The 22,040-nt window shown below is 35.5% G+C and overlaps 1 protein-coding gene across 8 annotated transcripts in view; it reads right to left on the bottom strand.

The window, feature by feature from the left end:
• The window catches only part of Tenm3 (teneurin transmembrane protein 3), a 1,243,671-nt gene extending 1,237,129 nt beyond the window's left edge, over nt 1-6,542 (bottom strand). For all 8 annotated transcript variants that reach the window (XM_051182423.1, XM_051182422.1, XM_051182421.1 and 5 more), the window contains exon 1: nt 6,461-6,542. The gene's annotated coding sequence lies outside the window, so the exon portion shown is untranslated. The remainder of the gene's footprint in view (nt 1-6,460) is intronic.
• Between the last annotated feature and the right edge of the window lie 15,498 nt (nt 6,543-22,040).

Below are 22,040 nucleotides of genomic sequence, written 5' to 3' on the forward strand. Positions count from 1 at the left end.
CATATGTCAGTGATCAGAGAGCGTGCTTTGCCATTCCACTGGATCCAGTCTCAGTTCTGTTATTTGATACTTAGCTGCAAATCTGAAAGTTCAAAATCTATTTCACTCAGTGTTTTTCCCCATAAAATAAAATCTTAGAACATTAGTGAATGAATTACTATCATATGAGATATGCCGTGTGCAGCATCCATCTGCCTTTTCTATATAGAGATATCATCAGTGAAAACTCACTGACTTTTGTCTATCTCTAATGTTATAACACTGTTATTATTGCTGGAACTTCCTGGTTCCTAAAATATCTTTTATTATTTATTATTTAGTTTTATTTTTAAGAGAAGCTGATGTGTGTTTGTGTGTGTGTGTGTGTGTGTGTGTGTGTATCTTTCTTCATACTTTTGAGATTTTTTTTGAGTTTAAAAAGCTTCAATGAATATATTTTACAAGAATTCCACTGTCTTTCATCTCTTATTGCTTCCTTACATTAGTAAGCACTGATGATAACTATATGATATGCAAGTATCTAGATATTACTTAATTTAAGTATAATTTTAAAAGCTGAAATTTTGCTCACAAGGAATAGCAACTTAAAAAGGTGATTTCTTTAATAATAATTCAATTATTAAAGTTTGAAATGTTTCAAATGTTTCCATGGGATTAATATTTCACAGGACTTTGTCTAATGTTATTCATATATCTTTTTTATTGTATTTAATGTTGCCAGAGGAAGAGCTTCACCCAGTAGGCATCATGTGTGGGGACTGTTAGAACTTTCCCATCTGAGACTGATTATTGTGATCACTGACAGTCTAACTTCCTAGTCCAAAGTAGCAAAAACAGGACTGAAAATGTATGACAAGAAGAATCTTTCTCTCCTTGATCAGCCTATAGTAGCAAGCTTCCTTCTCCTGCTCTGTACAAGTATTCACACTAAGGATGAAAACAAGATTCTATATTTTTAAAAATAATTTATTACAAGTTCTTTTTTGTAAATTTGTAAGTAAATTAATTTAGGGCCTTTAATGACTTGGGAATTCTTCAGGTGCTGTCAATATCATTAGATAAGGTTGTCTGTGTGAGTAGATGTTAAACGGATAAATATTTTGGGATGAAAGAACTGAGGACAAGTTAAATTTGGTATTCCAGAAAAATGCTGATAAGGGAACCCTTGATGGTATCACATACTTCATGGCAGCCTGGAGGCAAGAGACATTGTGATTTTCTTTAGAGAGCTCTACTGAATAATTTTGCTGAACATATCATCATATTAGGCATATGAGATGCACAGCAGATTATTAATAGCAATAGTTCCATTATGTCTACTTCCTAGATACCTCCCTCACATGACATAGGTAACTTCACCCTCCTCTTCCATTCATCTAACTTCATTAGCTCACATTAGAAACTTTTGATTTATTTTCATTATATAAGTGAGGAATTTCAGGGATGACTGTGTCCTCAACATTCCTATGAGGACTAGTTAGGAGAGGTACAACCTCATTTCAAACCCTCAACCTAAAGAGTCAGCTGAACAATTTTACTAAGACTGTTCAAATAGAGTTAGTGAAGAGCTCGATGCCTGTCATAAAAAAGATGGATGGGTTCAGTTATATGAAGTGAAGACTTGCATGTTTCCTCTCAAAACACTCAGCCTAGACATACATGGTTTAAGAAGACAGTGCTCTATATGAGAGATCCTATTTGTGCTTGCTTATTGACAGTACAAATGCATGTATAAGCGCTGTCTATTTGTTTTCTTGTGGTGAGAGGGGTTTAAATTTAAATATTTTTCTAGTGTTTTCTATGTTTCTATGTTTTTCTTGCTTCTTTTCTTTGCTATCAGCAACTGAAGGTATCATCATCAGCTTAAAGTTTTAGCAATTGGCTCTTCCCATGCCAATCCAGTAATCACTGGATGGCACTATTTTATATTTTGTTGTAACCTCTGGTGGGTTTTTTCTGTTTTGTTTTGGTTTTGATTGGTTGATTTTAGAGGCAGTGTCTTGCTATGTACCTGAGAATAAATTTGAACTTTTAATTCTTACATCTTTACCTTCTGATTGCTAGGATTACAGGATTATGGAGTACTGATGACCAAACATGGTGCTTTATGAAAGGTATCCTGATACTTTATCAATTGTTCTAAAACATTAGCCCATTTGTTTCATGATGGCCCCATTTTTATTGGTCTTTTTTTTTTTTAATCATTCCACCTTAGATGCTTACTCTCAATATAGAATGTCAGTTGTCAATTTTACTTTGCAGTATTAAATTGGGACAACTTGTTAATATATTTAAGCATTTTTCTACCTCTCTTTTTTGCTCCATTCTTTTACTACATCTAGTCCTGACCCCATCAGAACATTATCGACAGGTGCTTTGAAAATTTATTCCCTATTATGTCAGTTTTTGTGGTCAATCACTTTATTGTTATCCTATATAGTCATATGTCTTCTCATTTCTTGTACACATAAGTGGAAAATTCTCATCTCAGAAAGATAGATCCAGAAATGGGGAGAGAATCAGGTACATTTTTCTACATATACATTGCAACTTCTGTTTGTAATTGCACACCCAATTTTAGAAAGTGTTGTCTAAATTCGCTTATCCTATTTCTTCCTCTATTATTCATGGATTAATGTTCTTTGATATGGATTTCTGCCACATTCTCTTATAAAATTTCCACTGCAAAATTAACTAATGATGTTCCCCTTTAATATGAGAGATACCTCACATCTGAGTGTGCACTACTGAACCTCTTTACAAACATTGTTACCATGTCATTGCTTTCCTTGGCATAACTTCACTCCATATTTCTCTTTTTGCTTTGTCTTTCCTGGCTCAGCTTCGTGTATGCCTTCTCAGCTCTCTAGTGACTAAATAATGAAGTCATTTATAGCACTTTCTGTTTGGGACCTTTTCTTTTATCTTTCTAAGGTCTATCCTTTCATAATCTCATTCACCATCTTGGCTTCAGGAACTATCTAGAAGTCAATGATTTTAAAGTTATTCATTTGACCCAGATTGTTGAGGTTTATTCTGTAAATGAGATGGACTTATGGATATACCTAGTGTGCTAAATTACAGCCATTTCACGAAGAACTTAACTACAAACATCACAAGCCAGAATTCAAAATCATCATTGACCCTCCTTGTTCTTTATTAGGTATGGTCAATTCTCTTTTAGAACCAATAGTGGAATTCTTGTATTTGTCTCCATCTCTTTCATTACCCACCGTTACCCACTTGTCATGTCTGATGTGATGTAAAGTTTTCCAGATACATCTTTCTATGTTCTCTCCTCCTTTTCATGTCAACTCATCCACCACAGGTTATTTTACAATGGGAAGCTTACTACATCATTTCCTGTCTAAGGCCATACATGGTTTTCATTGCACTTAGATGGAATGTCATATTTCTTTCATTGGTCACTAGGACCTCATGTGCCTTTCTCTTCCCTCTTGCACTGGTGTGATGTGATTCATTCTCTTTTCTACTCATTCTGTATGCTTCAGTGACCACACTGTTTGTCTTTTACTTCCCCAATAATATCAGCTTGTTCTCTATTTAGGGAAATTGCCCAGGCACTTTTTCTTTCTAAATTCAAATGCTGCTTTCACTTGATCTCAAGCTTTACATTATAATTTCTTCTTCACCTATATGATATTGAGAACTTTTCCTGCTACATGTAAGCTTTGGGGAAATTTGTGATTTAATTCTTCTAACACTCAGATGCACTTGCAATGATAGCACAGTGTAGGTGCAAACTTCAGGACTCTTAACACCTGCCAACAAGATTCTGGCACATAAATATTTGTTAAGGAGAGGAGTGGTGTTTACATTAAACTTCTTTAACTAAAGACTAAAGTTTTCTCATGCATCTCCCCTTTTTTCACCATTATTCATGTTAATTATAGCTTGCAACTAAAAGTTATTACAGTGATGGTGATGGATTCAAAGTGAGATTTTTCTTTCTTCCCAGCACTACCACATATGATAGCAATGCTTGTTATAGAACTGCACATCTAAATTTGGAAATGAAGATCTAAGAAGTATATTTTCATGCTTTCTCCACTTTCTAATAGGGGATATCAAAATATGAAATGAAATTTAAATGATAATAGAAAAGTACGAGAAACTGTGTCCTCTGAAGGACCTCTATCTTATTCTGAACTGAATATTCAAAATCTGAGATGGACAAAGTGATTGAAACTCACCTGTCTTTTTTCCAAATAGTAAAATAATTGTAGCAAGAAGAAAATAAAAATCACTAATGAAAAGGATTCACTCTGTAAATTTTCTAGGTGTTGCATGTGTTTCTGTCTCTAGAAGGAAAACTGTTGTGTGCCTTCCAGTGTAATTTAGTCTCTGAAAAATTAACATGATGACAATGCATGTTTCTCAGATAACTATGTAAAAAAGATGCTGTCATAAATAATAAGACCCCTTGTACTGACTCATGACGACATTTCTATAAAGCAAGCACATATCTGATTAGAAATGTTCATGCACCGATCATAAACAGGCAGATAGCAGAGGATTCTGTGAAAGTTTATGCTTCGAAGGGGTTAAGCTTTGTCTGTAGTAAGAAGTCTCATATGCTGTTAATTTATTTATGTATTCTCTGAGCAAACCTCATCATTTAAAGGCAACATTTCCCCTACTTATTGCTAATTTGATGACTCATTTGACCTAAAATGAAGAATGATGCATTCCATTTATTTTCCTTTTTATCTAATACAATGACCATAAATGTACACTTCACTTTACTCACAAAACAATTCCCAACTCATTTTCTTTAAACACTATAAAGTTTGATTTCAGCAGTGGAAAAATTTGTGAAGGCTTTATTTTCATGATCAAAGGTCTAAAGTGATGGCAGAACAGGTAGGATCACACATTTCCCTTTCTGAGACTTGGGTTTGACTCCCGGAACCCAGGCTGAGTTACTAACAATTGGGTAGTTAACAATTGGCTGTGATTCTAAATCAGCATATCCAGTGGAATTTATATCCTCTTTTGGCTTTTGCAAGCACCCACATGCTTGTTTACATCCCCCTATGCACACATACACATAATTAAAAGCAATATAAATCTGTATGAAAGGACATGTGAAATGTACCTCTTCCTTTGCTATGGTTTTCCTAACTTCGAACTACTTTTTTCTTTCTGACACCTGCTTTTCCTCTAACAATTTTATCACACATTTCTTTTCCCTTCCCTTTTGAAATGATTAGGCTGCCTGCAATACTTGTTTCTAAAACTCAAATCAATTCTACACATATTAGTTTGCCTCAACCTATCAGCAATATTGAAAGTGATATATACCATATTTCTTAAAGGTAATAGTGAACCTGAACTCCATGCTTCTGCCAAAGCACTCCTGTTGATGATTTCATGGTGGTATTTTTAGTTTCTAGTAATTTGGAAAAAGGTGATAGGTGTCGAGTCAGAAATAAAGTGGAAAAATATGGTATCCAGCTCCATCTATATATAACACTTAGAAAATGTATAGAAAAGTGCGTTTCCATTCCAATAACACCTGTGACATTTAGACATTCTACAGGATTTCTGCTTTCAGACTTTGCCTCTATCACATGCAGGAACTAACTTTCTCTGAATATATTCAGAGACCTAAAACTAGTCAGACACACAGAAAGTATTTGGTTCAGTGTTTCATAAGTTTGTGTGCATTTATACCCTTTATAAGTCTTGATTATAATGGTTTACTAAAACCAGTGTCATATATAGAAAAACTTAGAAATATCAAACCAAGAACTCAATGTCAACTTGAGTTATATAAAACTTTACAAAGTTATGATCTTTGTGTCTAACAATATTCCACTAATAAAAGCTATGTTTGCATGATGTATATATCATATCTTATGAGATATACTTCCTTCATTGTAGATGGAGACAATTTGCTCATTAGCATAGCATATTTCCTTGGTTTACATTTAACTATCTTACTATCAAAAGACAAATTTTAATTCACAAAGTTCACCACACAGTTGTTCTAATTTTTTCTTCTGGCAATATTCTATATTTCCAATTTAGGAAGCAAAGCTATTTTATATTTTATACCTTTCCAATATAAGTTACTAGTAAATAATTACTGCTACTCAAAGCCCTTGATAATAGCTATATTTAAATAATTTAAAAAACAAACAATAGTATGCTTTTAAATGTACAGAATGGTCCCTCTTCCTCCTTCTATCTCTCTATTTCATTCTAAATTTTTAGTTGTAACATTATACACATGGTGAAAATAAGATAAAGTGAGATATCAACTCATTTCTGTAAGGGGAGTGGTTGTAGGCAAGGTATAGAATAAGTGAAAGAGAAGAGGTAATATGTTAACAGTTCCTATTGAAACAGATGACATGATTGACTTAAAACCCCAATAAAGAGTTCATCCAGAAGACAAGGCTATCAAAGCACCTGCCCACACAGAGACACTCACCTCTGCAAGCTCTTCCCTGGAGATCACTGCAGAGCTCCAGGATGGACTGGTTGCGAGCAACTCTGTGTGTCGTGCCTTAGCCTGCCGGTCTGTCACATAAAGAGAACAGTGACCACTTGGTTGATTAGCCTAAGGTGTTCTTTTTTGGCAGTAGATTTTCACCTGGAGAAAGAAAAGAATATCTTACATAGGAGCCAGTACTTCAATATCTTGTTCAAGAATGAATCACAAATAAAAATTAAAGGGTAATTTTTATGTTTCTGTATCATAATTTTCTGCAATTTTAAGGTTTTTTTCCTGAAATATAACTGTGCATTTGTAGTTTTATACATTTTTTCACTGTATATGAAGATAACACACCAAAACCATATGCTTGGTAGTAGTTAAGTAGCAAAACCATTAAGGCTCTGTTTCTCATCTTGTTGGCATTGGAATGAATCTTGCTAGGATCCAACTTGTAGTGTTGAAGTCTAATGGAAAGATGTATTGGTATGCATCTAGCCTGCTCACTTTATAGTAGCACAGTAAAAATTTTGGGAAAAAATGAAAAGAAAATCAGCATAGCACAAAGGATTTGATTCTTAAAATGGTTATTACTCTTTAAGAGTATCAGTCGTACTCCATCACACCAGAGAATACCTTCTTCTCTTGTATTCCATTCATGGATACCCTTTTGGTACAATAGTTCATACAATCTCTGCCCTCTCACTTCCTCTAACACAAGGGAGATAAAAATGAGTCATCTGATTGCCTGATGAGTTTCCTTAAAATGTGAGCGGTTCTAGAACTATTCTTCTGTTTTCTCTCTTTTTTTTTTTTCCTGAGGGATGTCTTCAGAAACTATTCATTTTTTTGTGTTTTCCTTACAGACAAGTACTATTGGTAATAAGTGATAAAGGTGGATATGGGTAGAACAAAGTTGTTGGTGTGCATTCAACTCGGGAGAATTGGAGATGATCAATGTCTGATTTCACAGTCATGGTCTCATGTCTCCTTGTGTGTGTGTGTGTGTGTATGTGTGTGTGTGTGTGTGTGTGTGTGTGTGTGTGTGCAAATGCTCACATTCATGTAATACATGGGTTCATACATGCACACTTGCACATATGCACATGTGTGTATAGGTGCTCTTGTATATGGGGAAATGTGGACTGATCAGATAATAACCTTAAGAACACCACTTCACTTGATTATCTACCTTACTTTTTGACATTGGGGATCTCATTGAACTTTGAGCTTGCCCTTTTGGGCACAATGTTTGGCCAGAATGATGTCACTATCTGTCTTCCTTCTCATCTTTACTTGCACTGTGTTCACAGATGCATAGCATGAACTATACAGAGTTTTATGTGGGAACTGAGTACCCAAACTCAACTCCTCAAGCTTGACTATTAAGCACTTTTCTCATTGAGCTCCTAAAACTTGTTTTTCACATAGATCTTTAGAGATTAGTGTAGGATTTATATACCTATGGATATATATTATTAGTCAGCTCCTAATAATATATTGTGTGTTTTGAAGTGTGCATATGATAGAGGGTCATAATTTTTAGTTACTTATTATATACATCACTTTGAATACATAATTGCCTTGATACTAAAAATTTAATCTTTACTTCTGGGTATTTTGAAATATACAATGTTTTACTGGCTAAAATCACCCTACTTTGGCATAGAACTCAGAATTTATCACTGTTTTCTGTAACTTCATAGATGTTTCCAACTTCTTTCTATCTTCTCCTTTTATCCTTTTATGACTTGAGTTTCCAGTCAATTATGAAAAAAAAATTTTTCCTGAAACTTATGAGAGGAACTACTGCTCCTCAATGTAGCTTCCTTTCCCTTTACATATTGGAAGTCCATATTATGTAATAAGCAAACACAAAGTAATAACTAGATCTGGGTCTGATGAGAGGTCTCAGTGATTACAGTGCTTTGTATGAAAGTGTGCAATCTAGAGTTCAATAACCAGAATCCATGTAAAAGTCCAGACACGGTGGCAAACTTTTCTAATCCCAGTTAATGATAAATGGAGACAGGTAATATTTGTGGCTTAATGGGTAGCCAGCTGGTCAAAATTGGCAAGACCAAGACCACGAGATAGAGACTCTATCTCAGGAAACAAAACAAAACAAAACAAATTAAAAAAAAAACCCAACCAACCAAATAAACAAACAAACAGAAAACATAGTAGATGGTACCTCAAGAGAAATGATAGCCAGGGTTGTCCTTTGTCTTCTACACTCACATACAAGTATACATGTTTGCACATACACACGTGTAACTGCACACATGTAGAAAAGTGTTTCTATACATACACAACTCAGCAACAATTATGATAATTGCATCAATAAACAATAAAATTACTCGCTTCAAATTCATATGAAGTTTTAACATATACCGTGTGTGTGAGAGAGACAGAGGGCCATTTGAACTAGTTTTAGAGAAGGAATTTCACTCTGCTGTTCATTTTCCTAATATAGTCATGTGTACATAGACAAAAACACCTCACTGTTCTTTACTTCCAAAGTGTGAATTCTTGGGCAGATTGCTGTTCCCAGTCTCAGTGTGGCAATGAAATATTTGGGCTTTGGTGTCATTTCCTTTTTCAGAGTTTTGGTACATTTTCAGCCTGTAATGAAGATGATAGCTAAATAAATGATTCAATAGTCAACCTAGTAATGGTTGTATTTAGCTTTTAGGGTAATCGTAACATCACTGTGGTATTAGTAATCTCATCAACTTTTTGGTTAGGGATGGATAAATAACTAGCTTTTAGTATGTAAATTACCAACAAAAACGTTTTGCAGAAAATGGGTCAGGTTAGAGATGTAAATGAGGCCTAAAATGTCTCATTAGGTTTTGAATTGCCTTTTTTTTCCCCAAGCATTATAAATCTTGTGAGCTTTTGGGGTAATTTTCTTGCTTGAATAAGTTAGTAAGGTCTTTTCCAATAATAAATGAACAAAAATACCTCTAAAACTAATTCTGCTTGAAAAGACAGAACAAATTGAATGTTGAAGTATCATTTATTAGAAAGTTATCCAATATTTCTCTTTCCTCATATTTTTAGATAATAAGGTGCCTAAGTCATTAGTAAAGATGCACAGATTTCACCTGCATCCCAGTGCTCAGGTGGGAAGAGAAATTTCTATCAATGGGTTCTGTCTAAAGTCAGTTGTCTATTTGAAGTGTACTTGTCAGACAGATAAGAGTGTGAATCATATCTCTGGCAAAGAAATGGATCATCTTTGAAGGTGGAGAATGTCTCTTGGGTTGTTTTCTATGACACTACACATTACTAAAATGTGTGCCCAGGACAAACACAGAGTACAATTGTGGTTTCCCTAACATTAAAGCTCTTGGGTCAGTGTTCACTGTGAAATTATAACCACAGATGTAGAAACCAGGGGATGCTACTTTAGATCTATGAGAAACTGATAAAAAAAAAACAGTGTGGCACCAGAGTGAAATAGTCAGGAGGCAGTTTAACACATCTTCCTTTAACCATATTAGTTTCTACTCTACAGACTACTAACTTAAAGCAGCCTAAATTAGCCTTGTGTGACCAAACATGAAGTGTTAGTTGGGTATGTGCTCATCTATCACAGCATTGCCAATGTTTAGGACACCTTAACATATCAAACTCAATTTGTTGCCAGAAAAGCTGCAAATGTGAAGTAGTAAATATGCAATATGCAATTATAGCAACTACCTATATTTGATGATCTTAAAAACATATAAAAGGGATTTTGATGGGGATTACATTAAATCTATACATTGATTTTGGCAAGATTGACATTTTTTCTATGTTTATCTTACCTATCTAAGAGCATGGGTGACTTTTCCATTTTCTGGCATCTTCTTTAAATTCTTTCTTTAAAGACACAAAGTTCTTGCTATATAGGTCTTTCACTTTATTGATAAGCATTACCCCAAGATATTTTATGTTGCTTGTGGCTACTGTAAAGGGTGATGTTTCTCTGATTTCTTTATCAGTCCCTTTGTCAGCGGCATATAGTAGGGCTATTGTTTTTGTTTTTTTTTTTTGTTTGTTTGTTTGTTTTTTGTTTTTTTGAGTTTATATTGTATCAGCACAATTCTTCACTGATCTTGAAAGGATAATACTCAACTTTATATATGGAAAAACAGAAGACCCAGGAAAGCCAAAACAACCCTGTATAATAAAGGAACTTCAGAAGGCATCTCCATTTCAGACTTCAAGCTCTAGTATAGAGCTATATTCCTGAAAACAGCTTGGTATTAGCACAAAAATAAACAGGTAGACCAATGGAATCAAACTGAAAATCCCAATATTGACCCACACAACTATGAAAACCTGACCTTTCACAAAAAAGCTAAAAGTATACAATGGCACAACTTGATGATGGTGTACAGAAGAGTGCAGATAGACCTGATGGGAGATGTCATTCTGTAAATATGTTTCTCATACTGGTTAATGAATAAAGCTCTGTTGGCCAATAGGAAAGAAAGATAGGTGGGACTAGGAAACAAGGAGGAAAGAAGAAGTGGTAAGGAGGAGTCAGCATGGGGAGACTGGAGAGAGAAGAACACCAGCCTGCTCTCTGGTAAGATCAGACCATATGGAATTACTTAAATTAATAGAAATGGGTTAATAATTAAGACAGAGCTAGTTGATAAGAAACTAGTACCTGGCCAACAGCATTATATCACATACAGTGTCTCTGTGTGTTAATTGGAGCTGGCACGGCGGTGGGTCTAGGCAAGCAAGGAAAAAAACCTTATTTGTAACATATGGCACCACAATGTGGTTTATAACAACTTCCAGTTAAAACTAAGAAAACCTAAAAAAAAATGGTTTTAGAAACAAAACAATAAAGACAAGCAAGGCTTCTTGATAGCACCATGTTTCTCAGTTAAACACTGTTTTGCTAGAGACAAACAGAGACTTGCGCGGCTCCTTTAAGGGAGATTTCCTGACTCAGCATAAGCGGCAAAAAACCACAAGGTTTTTAAAGAGCTCTGCTAACAACTGAATGGTGTGTACAAGAGCTGGCAATGGCAGTGACCACATCTCCAAGCTGGCAACATGCTGCTGGATGGCAGCTTAGACTAAGGCAGTGAGCACAACTCTCAGTTCTGGCAGTAAAATACCTGCCGCCAACTTGGATAGACCATGGCTAACACAGCTATGAATTTCATTTTAGCCATGTTGCTGTTTGCCAGATAAAAGATTCATGGCCAGAAAAAAATAAAGATTTACAGTAAAGACAGATTCATATTAACAAAAAATTGCTAAAGGTTTACAGTGCATTCTAAAATATATGTAGGCTTGGGAGAGAAAAGGAATAAAATGGTTTTAAAAAGACAGAGAGGAGCTGGGTGTGGTGGCACATGCTTTTAATCCCAGTACTTAGGAGACAGAGGCAAGCAGATATCTATGATTGCAAAGTAAACCTGGTATGCAGAGTGAATTCCAGGACAGATAAAAATTACACAGAGAAACCCTGTCTCAAAAAAATAAAAAAAAAAAAATAAAAAATAGAAGTAAAATAAACAGAGTAATAAAAAGGCCACATAAAATTGGAGAGAATTTGCATGCTGTATGGCATTATATTGTCTTTGTATCATTTGACTGCTGAGGATATAACAACTGTTAAAATGAATGCTGCTGGATTCATATATTTTAAAAATGCTTTGACTCCAAAATTTAAGTCTAAGGACAAGTTACTGGGGAAAAGGATTTCTATTTTTGTTTCCACAGAAAATGAAAAGCTGTGGATTCCTTCCAGACTAATGTGGTTTGATCAAACCAGACGCCCTGAAACAGAGTTACTGGTGATCCAACATTCAAAGCAGCTTGAACAAGGCAGCCTTGCAGACTACAGCCAGGATTTCTGCATCTTCTTAGGATCCCCATAACAGCATCCCCTACCAGCTGGAAGCAGTTTGGAAAGAACGATGCCCAAATTCTCAAATATTGTTTTTGTTTGTTTTCACTTAAATGGGTTTGGTTATAAATGGTTAATGACAACAACCAATGTCTTTTTAAAGGTAAAAAGGCAAGTGGCTAGAACTTGAAGCAACCCTCCTGAGTTAGGTAACTCAGTCACAAAGAGAGGAACATGGTATGTATTCACTAATATATTGATTTTAGACCTTGAGCAAAGGATCCCTAGCATATAATTCACACCACCACACAAACTAGGATACAAAAAGGATTCTAAGAGCTTCATATAAGTTCCCTCACAGAAGGGGATAGGGATAAGGTCTCGCATATTGGGAGTGGGGGGCAGTGAGTGGAGAGAGAACTAGGAGAAATTTTATTACTCCCTAATAAAATAGAAGGGGAGGAGAGGAAAGCATGTGTGACTAGGAAGACTGAGAGAGAGAAAGAGAGAGAGAGAGAGAGAGAGAGAGAGAGAGAGAGAGAGAGAGATTAAAGAGGTAGCCATTAGAGGTTTGAAGAGAAAACTGACTGTAGAGAAATTTCCAGAGTGTCCAGACCTACAAGCCTGACCCCAACTAATAATTTGAGCAACAGTGGAAAGACCACCAAGCATGCCCTTCCCTGATAATGAGATTGATGACTAACTTATCCACCATCATAAAGCCCTCATCTAGTAGCTGATGGAAACAGAAACAGACACCCACAGCTAAACACTGAGCTGAACTTGAATCCAGATGCAGAGAAGGTGGAGTGATAAGAAAATGGGGACAAGACCAGACTACAGAAATCCACAGAGTCAGATGACCTGAACAAGGGGGAGCTAATGGATCCCCAGACATATAGCTAGGAAACCAGTATTGGACTGAATCATACTCCCTGAACATGGAGTCTCAGTTACATTGCCTGCGTAGTCTAATGACCTTTGACAGTGGAACCATGATGTATCCCTGGTACACAAGAGGACTTTGGGAGCACATTCCCCATGGAGGGATACTCCCTTAACCTAAAGGCAGGAGGGGGTGTCTAGTTCCTACTCCACATGACATGACTGATTTTATTAATTCCTCCTGGGAGGTATTACACTCCCTGTGGAGTGTTGGGGGTGGTGGATCATGAGGGTAGCTTGGTGGCATGAAAGGGAGAGATAGAGGAAAGGAGAGAGGGTGGGAGAGAGGGAGGGAGAGGGAACTGGGATCGATATGTAAAATAAGAAAAAAAAATATCTAAAAAGGAAGTCAATAGATCTGCTGTCATCATTTGGTTTGTTTCTGTGTAGGGGTCAGTTGGGGATAAAACATCCATGATCCTGAAATAGCATTGGGAGAGTTTTCTTTTGTATTATCGGTCAGTACTACTTCCTGGACTCTCAAGAAAGGCAGCTCTGAAACGCACACAGCAGTGATTGCATAGTTCTCCATACATCTACCTTTATATTTCCCCAAAATAAGTCTTATAATTAATCTTTGCAAAAGAAGTGTTGTTTCTGAATAACAATGACCACCACAGGCTCATATATTTGAATGTTTGGTCATTAGGGAGTAATAAAATTTGTAAAGGGTTAAGAGGTGTGATATTATTGGGGTAGGTGTGGCTTGTTGGGGTGGGCTTTAATGTTTCCAAAAGCCAAAGCTAGTCTTCTTCCTGCCGGCTGAAGATCTGGAAATAGAAGTCCCAGCTACTTCTCCAATACCATGTCTTCCTGCATGTCACCATGCTTTCCATCATGAAAGCTACACCTCTGGAAGGAAGCCACCATCTAAATGCTTTCTTTATTGAGTCCCCATGGTGATGGTGTCCCTTCACATGAACAGAGCATCAACTAAGAAACTTTTTTTTTATCTTTAAGTGATCCAAATTTATATATCTTTACATATCACACATTCTTATACATGAGCTCTTACTATTTCATTATTTCATACACAAAGAAGATAGGAGATGGCATTATTCACAAAGGCATCTCATCATAATTGCCTTGTATTACCTACTAAGGTCTTATAGATAAATAAGAGGTATTCCCATGTGTTTTATGAAAGGATAAGGAAGGATATGACAGAAGACATAAGGATGTTCAGAGCCATCTCAGTGGGTGAAAACAAAAGAGCCACTCAGGTGTTCTGTAGCTGTATCACGGCATGCACTCTGATGGAAGACATTTACTTCAGTAGACAGGACAGACAATTTGAGAGTGAAATATGCATCCTGACATGTATTTCTATGTTCTATATGTCATTCCATCAACTTTTATTATTCTCCCTACTAAAATCATATTGTTGGCTTCCTGAAATCTCACACAAATTGAGTCCCACTCCTGAGACATCAGAGTATTTTTTATGCTAGTTCTATGTTTCAGATGATCTGGAAAATTCTCTCACTATCTTGTCAGCATCTTCATTCAAGGTTGAATGTCTAGACTTCAAGGGAGCAAGCAGCATAGCCCCTAACTGTCTTCCCTCTCTTTCATAAATGCAGAAAAGACTAGCAAATATTTGTGCAATTTACAATTACAGGCACCCATTTTATCCTTCAAGCATTCACACAATGTCATTGATGATTAGCCCCATTCTGTAAATAAGGTGAATAAGACAAATAATATAGGTTTGCTAATCTATATTATGTCCTATATGGTGGTATTAGAATGAATTTATGTGAAATTATTCCAAAACCAGTGCTTTGTTATTCAGGATATTCACAGAGACTCTGCAAAATGCATGTTCCCTTAACTCAGTCTGGCTTCTAACATTCACTTTCTCTACACATGGAGAATCCATCCATGCCATTGGTTATTAGTCACTGAGCTTCACGCTGAGATTCTGCATCATATCTGAGTCTTTCTCCTTAATATACACAGCATCAGGTAGATCAAAGATATGTGCTAAAATTGCAATGCATATTTGTTTCACTGATGAGTATTCCATACTCAAAATTAGCCTGCTATCAAGGGAGAATAGATCATAGGGATGTCTTTCCCTGTCTTCCTCACTTTAGGTATTCAAATTGAACCCCAGTCTATTACTAATGTTCATGTTATAGCTTGAATGTGAAATGTCCCCTGTACAAAGTGTCTGTACACTTTTTCTCAGATGTTATATTTTCTGAAGCAGCAAATCCTTTGTGACATCATAGACTGAGATAGAGTGCCCTTGAGTGTCAGCACATGTCCCTGTTTCTGGTCCTATCTCTGCTTCCTGATGTACCAAATGTGGACCTGTTTCCTCCCTTGCCTACCACCAGAACTCTTTCCTACCATAAGGTGCTGAAATCAGCTGCCATCAGACATTCCCTAACTAGATTCCTTTCATTGTTTAGTCACAGTGACATGAAAGTGTCTAATATAATTAGGAAAGAGGATTTATCTTTTTTGTTTTTTATTTATCTTTTAGGCACATAGCTAGCCCAGTGGTACAATTATTCAGATCCTATCTGCTCATGGGTTGGAAGGAGTATCTCCATCATGCTGCCTGAGTAGCCATGTGGTCAGATTTTAGGATCTTACTCAATTTCTGGTATGTAATTACAACTACTGTCATTCATAAAATATCTACATTTAAGAGAAGATAGCAAAATGTCCACTTTCCTTGGCTTATGTTCATTGCTAGGATTGTAACTGAAATCTTAGTTTTACAACATGTACACATTTATGTGAGTGCATGTGCATGCTACTCAGTGTATATGTGCTTATGAGGGCATCAGATTCCTTGGGACTGGAGTTACAGGCAGCTATTAAGTATTCTGTGGGTGCTGGGAATTCAACATAAGTTCTCTGCATGAAACTTAAGTGTTTTTAACTACCTCTCTATTTCTTTAGTAATGCAAATCTTATTTGAGTAGTATTCCTGTGCAAATTTCTCATCATTTTTCATTGTAATTCGTGGCAGGATGGTATAGGACATCAGCAGTAGACATGACATTGTCTAAGGTTGTTCCATTTTCAGAATGACCCAGTTTAATTTTACTTCTCAGTAAAAAACACTTATGTAAATGGATATCTAAGTTATTTTCCAGGGATCTTTCAATTTTCATTAAAAATACTAATGCTTTAGCTTTATTATTAGTTTAATTGTACTCAAAATTTCCCTTTCCAAAGATTTAAAATCCAATCTCATGCCAAATGATCTCTTCCTGTGATGGCCTTGTCCTATGGTTCTCATCTCTTAAATCCCAGGAACTGGTGAATAAATGGTCAGGATAATTCCAGGGAGCTATTTCAGTCAGTTAAAGCAGGAGAAAATGTGTGACACAACTGGACAGGATGACAGGTGCTTTGAATTTGCTCCATTTAAGTTTATGACATGAGTCAAATGATTTAATTTCTCCCAATGTTAGCTCCTTCATCTAAAAACTAGGCTGTTATCCCCAAGGTGTCTGCTAATTTGAATATCCCACTATAGGGAATTCCTTTTACCACAAGGGACTTGAGATTGTTAAATGCTTCTGACATATGTCCACAGACAAATTTGGTCACTTGGGACTGAGAACGTTTGTGGCTGTCATTTTTTGTTGTTATTTGATTGTTTGGTTTTCTATAGTGGTGTTTATTGCATTGAATGTATGTCTCCTTTATCAGTATAACTACATTTTCTATCCAAATAAAGAGGAAAACAAATAAAACAGAACAAATATAAAGCCATGTACTAAATTTACACACTGTAGGTCTGACAGAGTGGTGTTAGGCTTTTGGCAATGAAATATCTCCAGTTTACATGGCAGCACAATTTTGGCAAGAGAATAAACTGAATCATACATGTCCTCTTACCGTAAAATGGTTTTTTTGCCTTGATCTTTTCAGAGAGACAAGTTAAGTGTAATAGTTTTGCCAGACAGAGGCAGAGGCGGGCAGATCTCTGAGTTTGAGGCCAGTCTGGTCTATAAACTGAATTCCAGGACAGGAACCAAAGCTGCACAGACAAACCTTGTTTTGAAAAACCCAAATAGGAAAGAAAAAAAAGAGTAAACATTTAAAGTTTAGTTTCAGTGCAAAAAAAGATAATCTAGTCCTAAATTATTTTAATAATTTTCTAAAAATAGTAAATTGCTAATCTTTTTGGTTATTAACATTCATATAACCTTATACTTATTTATGTTCAATTGTTTTACATTTTAAAACATATTTTGATATTTATGACTCTACTTTTCAAACTGAATAAGTTTTAATGCCACATTTTGGGGCAAAATATACCATAAATTACCCATATACAATTTTTATTGTTAAATTTTTATTTGTGCAATATATTCTTTTCTAACGGTATGTTTCCTGGTACAAGTTAAAGTTGGAAAATCATAGAGTCAGCAGAGATGTATTCATGATTATCTTCTGGCCAAGATAATGACTTTCTGATTAATCTGATTTTTAAAAATAGATATATTCTTCTTTTACAGGTTTCTGAATTCACAAAGATTATAGGTACACTATCCTAACACAGGTCAGATTATGAGGGTATGTGTGGGTGGGAATGAGTGTGTAGATGCACACACTTGCAGGCACACACACACACACATACATACACACACACAGAGAGAGAGAGAGAGAGAGAGAGAGAGAGAGAGAGAGAGAGAGAGAGAGAGACTGAGTCCTTGGAAGCATTGAAAAGATACAATGAATAAAAGAAATGAGTGTACCTTTAACAAGCATAGAACTGAGAATTCACCCCCTGAATTAAGCTGGAAAAGCCTAAATAGACTAAACTCCACACTACCTTTTCACTAGTAGAAAAGTTTTCTCTAAGAGCTTACCAAAATTTTAGTTCCCTTACCTTAATCTATAACCATAGAATATAATAGGAATCTGGAGGGAAGGAGGGAGGGAGGAGGGAAGGGAGGGAGAAAGGTCAGTAGGGTGCCTTTTTTTCTGGACATGAATTAAAAAAAAAAACAGATACAATTCATGTCCTGGCAACAGGATTGACTTTTGCCACGATGAATTATATGTGAGTATATACCAAATTTATCAACCTAATGCATATACTACTAGATTTTAAATATTGACTATGACTGATGCTATCCATAACTTATTCATCATTCATTTGGTCAAGAATATTTTCAAAAACTTTTTTGGGAATGTTTGTTGCAATATCTAATCAAGTTTCAAAGAGGCATCAGGTTTTACCAAGTCCCTTTTTATAAAATGTATATTGCTTCTTCTGCTGAACAAATACATAGATGACCAACATTTTCTCTTATTACTTATCTATTGCAAAGATGTAATCCAGGTCTTCAAAATGCCTTTATTTACTCCTTCACCAAATGTTTTTATTGCATGTTTTCCTGTTATTAGAACAAATGTCTAAGCAACAAAGTAGAAAGTAATAGTAGCAAATAATATTTTAAATAATTATTTTGCTTTCAGGATGTGTTGTGAATGAACCTAGAGAAGAGATTAAATATATATTAAATCTTCTAAAAATTAAAGATAAAACATATGAATACCTCAAAGAACTAGATAGTGGTTGTTAGCCCATAGGATATTTTCTACTTCAATTTATTACACTAAAATAAAAAACTCTTCCTTGAAAAAGCTCATCCTATTTTGTACTTATTTTTTATCATTTTTATCTTAATTCCTGACCTCTCTGCCTGATTTTACACATCCCAAATATTTTAGATTGAGCTCATTACTGTGACCTGCACCATCTCTGGAACATGTAGGCTCTCACCGATAACAACTGTGCTCTGTGGAGGATCACACTGTGTAAAGCACTTTAGGAAAGTGCAAACACCAAAATGGACATCATGTTATTCAGACCATCGCTGGATCTGGGCCTTGTGGAAGCTGAAAGCACTGGTCTAACAGGGTCTAACAGAAAGGAGAGACATGCTTGGGACACTAATTCACACTCAATATGGTAAGTGGCAGCCCTGAACTTGTCACTAGCTTAGGTGGCAGTTTGCTTAGCTGACACAATGCCAGCAAAGCCGGGGAGGAAGGTTTGCTGGGGTAAAGAGAGCTGATGGCTACTCTCTAAGGGCAGGGGAGAAAGAGAAAGTAAGGAAACTGAAAATAAATAATACGACACAGTTCTGATGTAAATTTGCCGAAGATGTCAGCAGGGAATGCCAACAGAGCACAGAAGACCTTTGTTTTCAACATTTCATATTCCTCTACAATTTCAAACCATCAGAGGCAACAGAGTGCAACAAAACTTTCTGAAATGGTGCCTTTGTTTGATTTTTACCTTAATTCATTGCGATTTAAAAAAAAATTGTTATAACACAAAGAAACAGCATAATAAAGTTCTTTTTTCTATTATAAAAATATTGAAGATAATACTTATTTTTTTCAAATTGAACAACTGTCTTTACAATTAAAACTTAACTTGTTTGTTCTAATACTGCATCAACAATAAGAGGGATATAAAACTGAAAATGCCTGTAATTGTGACTTTAACACTGTTACAAGGGGTCCAGCCTCCTGCATTGGAATAAGGTAGTGTGTATTACACACTTGGATAACTGTAAATTCTTAGAATTCCAAGCAATGTATTCTTAAGACATAAAAATGTGTTTGAAGGATAATGCTAAGTGGTATGAGATATAGTTTCCAAAGACTTCACCATCAAGGATCTAAGAATAAAGAAACAAATTTCAGAAAACAACATGCTAAAAGCCTGTTTCCACTTTGGTTGTAACAGAATTATGGAGAGGGATATAGAAGGAAAGAAAGAATGAAAGAAAAAAGAAAAAAACAGGAAGGAAATTAAATTTCTATTTTCACAGGCTATAATGTATCTTACAATTTGCAATTAAAAATAAATTAGGCACAAAATCTGCAACAGATTGTTTTTAAACTTTCATTAAACCTCTTGAGTTATGCTGCTAGATGCAATGTGCTAACAGAAATGCTAGGGTTGAAATGAGTTTCTGGCATATGAAATAAAACTATGTCTTCAATCTAAAAAATTTAATTCACAGCTTAGCTGATTGGATGTAGCATTTGAACACCACTTTGGAGGTTGAAGAACAGCAAGCACCATAATCCACTGGGTATCTTGATCACCACCACACAAGCATGTAACATACTTTGTGTTCAAGGGGAACCTTTATCCAGGATGCAAAGCTGGTGCCGAATTATAATCACATTCAAAAAGATTGCAAGCCTGTGGGTATTAAGCTTTGCACTCCCAAGCTTAGCCCGGATTTAAGCAACCTACTCTGGGACCATACAGCTGATCTGATAAGAGTACTCTGAGACCTTGAAGTTTATTTTTATTACAAGTTTTGCATTCGAGGTCTCAAACATTAGACCTTTCTAATGCTAATCAAAAGCTCTTTTGTGCAAGCTCCTGCAATGACACTTATGAGAGGCAGAGAGACAGAGACGCAGAGAGAGAGACAGAGATAAAGAGGCACAGAGACAATGGTTTGCTTCCTGAATGAAAGGAAATTTTGAAGGTCCAAAAACAACTTCTGATGCCTTAGATGTTATTCCAGATTTCTTCAGTGATTTTTGTCTGAAAAAGATTTGTCAGATATTTTCCCTACTTGATTTAAATAACTTATTTAAATGACAGATGCCATCTGTATCAGAAAGTACTCAACTCTTTTGCTGAACTTTTTTTCTGTTCTGATGAATCAGGCAGGGAGTTATTTCTGGAGCAGGTGCTGCTCACATACAGTGTCTAATATGTGATAAAAGCTTGTGATAGGAAGAGAGATCTCAGAATTCAGCCATATACTTTTTCATAAAATGATTATTAAACATTTCTGTAAGAAATCTGGTTGAAGAATAACATTAAATAATTATAATAATTATACCTAGGTGGTTCATGTACAAGTCTTGATTCTAATATCTTGTGTTCTTTTGTAATTTTTAATAATTACTGGGTTTTTGGTGAGTTATTTCTCTTATTTTAAAATTTTCTCTCTCTCTCTCTCTCTCTCTTTCTCTCTCTCTGCCCATCAGTAAAATTCAAATTACAACTTTTTCATAATGGCCCAATAAAAACAGTTTTTTTCTTTCAGATAAAATAAAATAATATAGATTTTCCAGTCAAAGTTTTTATGGATATAGACAAAGAAATGAATATAATATCTTATTATGAATCATTAGCAGTAAATGTTATATGTTTAAGTGTATTTTACCATTTGTTTCTACCAATGTAAGTATGTACCATTCCCATGGGTTTTGTGTTTTGTAGCTTCATCTGCTTAGAGAGAAGACTGTGTATCATCTGTTTAGAGAGAAGACTGGGTGTTGCATAGTTAGAATCCAGAGGAATGTAGTATGCAGGTGGCATGGTATTGGTATGTAAAATAAGATTGTTTTAAAAAAATAAAGAGATAATGATAATAAGAAAAAACAACAAAAAGTCATGAAAGTAAAATTGGGACTACTTGGGGAAATGTAGGGCATAATCAGGAAGGGGAACAAAAAGAGATGGCAAGAAACAGCAAACTGTGCTAGGCATGACTCATGCAACTTATACATGTATGATGCAGCAATGAAGCCTATTATTTTGTACAACATACCATGATTTATATAAGCCCACACAATGGACAACACACTCACCTGAGAACCCAAACAAAACAACAACAAGTCTGTCTATAAACAGCATACTTCTATTCCTAATTTCCAGCAGACTTTGAGGCATTATCAAGTCAAGACTCACAGGGATCTCATTGCAAAGAGGAAAAGATAATCTTCAAGGGCCTGTGATTG

The sequence above is a fragment of the Phodopus roborovskii genome, unplaced genomic scaffold (genome assembly GCF_943737965.1).
Source record: "Phodopus roborovskii unplaced genomic scaffold, PHOROB, whole genome shotgun sequence".
NCBI lineage: Eukaryota > Metazoa > Chordata > Mammalia > Rodentia > Cricetidae > Phodopus > Phodopus roborovskii.